The following is a 2,500-nucleotide window of genomic DNA, read 5'->3' as shown; positions in this document are numbered from 1 at the left end:
CAAGCTACAACCATAGTGGGAAAAGCAAGATGCTATAAGCCCAGGGGCTCCAACAGGGAAAAATAGCCCAGTGAGGAAAGGAAATAAGGAAATAAATAAATGAAGAGAACAAATTAACAATAAATCATTCTAAAAAAAAAGTAACAACATCAAAACAGACATGTCACATATAAACTATTATCAACATCAAAAACAAATATGTCATAAATAAACTATAAAAAGACTCATGTCCGCCTGGTCAACAAAAAAGCATTTGCTCCAACTTTGAACTTTTGAAGTTCTACTGATTCAACCACCCGATTAGGAAGATCATTCCATAACTTGGTAACAGCTGGAATAAAACTTCTAGAGTACTGCATAGAATTGAGCCTCGTGATGGAGAAGGCCTGGCTATTAGAATTAACTGCCTGCCTAGTATTACGAACAGGATAGAATTGTCCAAGGCGATCTGAATGTAAAGGATGGTCAGAGTTATGAAAAATCTTATGCAACATGCATAATGAACTAATTGAACGACGGTGCCAGAGATTAATATCTAGATCAGGAATAAGAAATTTAATAGACCGTAAGTTTCTGTCCAACAAATTAAGATGAGAATCAGCAGCTGAAGACCAGACAGGAGAACAATACTCAAAACAAGGTAGAATGAAAGAATTAAAACACTTCTTCAGAATAGATTGATCACCAAAAATCTTGAAAGACTTTCTCAATAAGCCTATTTTTTGTGCAATTGAAGAAGACACAGACCTTATATGTTTCTCGAAAGTAAATTTACTGTCGAGAATCACACCTAAAATTTTGAAAGAGTCATACATATTTAAAGAAACATTATCAATACTGAGATCCGGATGTTGAGGAGCCACCGTCCTTGACCTACTTACAATCATACTTTGAGTTTTGTTAGGATTCAACTTCATACCCCATAATTTGCACCATGCACTAATCCTAGCTAAATCTCTATTAAGGGATTCACCAACCCTAGATCTACATTCAGGGGATGGAATTGATGCAAAGAGAGTAGCATCATCTGCATATGCAACAAGCTTGTTTTCTAGGCCAAACCACATGTCATGCGTATATAGTATGAAAAGTAATGGGCCAAGAACACTACCCTGTGGAACACCAGATATCACATTCCTATAATCACTATGGTGCCCATCAACAACAACTCTTTGAGATCTATTACTTAAAAAATCAATAATAATGCTAAGAAACGACCCGCCCACTCCCAACTGTTTCAGTTTGAAAACAAGGGCCTCATGATTAACACGGTCAAAGGCAGCACTAAAATAAAGGCCAATCATACGAACTTCCCGACCACAATCAAGGGATTTCTGTACAGCATTGGAGATTGTAAGAAGGGCATCACTTGCTCCAAGGCCTTTACGAAAACCAAATTGCAAACTAGGGAGTAGATGATTACCTTCAGCAAACCTATTAAGACGTTTTGCCAGAAGACATTCAAAAACTTTAGATAATATGGGAGTTATCTTCTTTCATACTCCGAGTATAGATGGGGGGGGGGGGTTGAGTTGAGCTTTTTGCTACGCTATTCTTATCTATAAGAGAGATTACTCGAGTACCATATGTGGATGAGATCGTTGTGAGGGGTTGATGAAGATGATTTGGGCATGCTCTTCGCACTCTCCAAGAGAGATTAGTTCACCAAACATTCAAATGGGCTCCACAAGGGACTAGAAGAGTTGAAAGACTCAGACCTACATGGCTAAGGAATTTGAAACGTGAAGTGGGAGATGATGAATGGAGAAGTATTGATCTAAAAGGAGACTGGTAAAATCTAACCGAGGCCTTTTGTGTCAATAGGCGTAGGAGGAGATGATGATGATGATTCTAGAGTAATAAGTTTTGAATACGTGGAAATAAACTTTACATACAAAAAACATATACAGTATGGCAATAGTTTACAAACCTCTGAGAATAATATCTTTTTTGATTGACATGGAAAACACAAAATGAGTTATTTGTGGAGATTTCAATCTTTGGATGGATTGCGCATCAAATCTTGATGCTTCAGTCTTTAGTGAGTTATTGGAATCAAATCAATTAGTTAATAACGTTGATTATGCAAAATCTTTGACTAGACATACGTTGAACTTAGTTTTAAGTGATGGAATGAAAAATGTTGTATCAGATTAATGTGGAATAGAATGTGCACAAGCTTATACCTTTTAAAGTGGGTTTACACGGTCGAACGCAGTTCGACAAACAAGTGTTTGAAAGTGATGTTCGAACGTGTGAACGGGGTATTTGGTTGTCGAACACGTTCGTCGAACGATTCGAAGAAAGTCTGTTCTCGCCTGACTTTTGTGGGCGGGGCTTCATTGTCCACAAACCTTATATGCATTTGTGACTGACTCCACCTCTTCGAACCGTTTGACAAACAGGTTCGACAACCGGGTTCGACGAACCATTTGAACCCCGCTTTAGATTATCTTTACTGAAACAGAGAGTGCTAAAGAAAATAAGCTTTAGAAATAAG

Source organism: Palaemon carinicauda, chromosome 11 (assembly GCF_036898095.1).
Source record: "Palaemon carinicauda isolate YSFRI2023 chromosome 11, ASM3689809v2, whole genome shotgun sequence".
NCBI lineage: Eukaryota > Metazoa > Arthropoda > Malacostraca > Decapoda > Palaemonidae > Palaemon > Palaemon carinicauda.
This window is presented reverse-complemented; position numbering follows the sequence as displayed.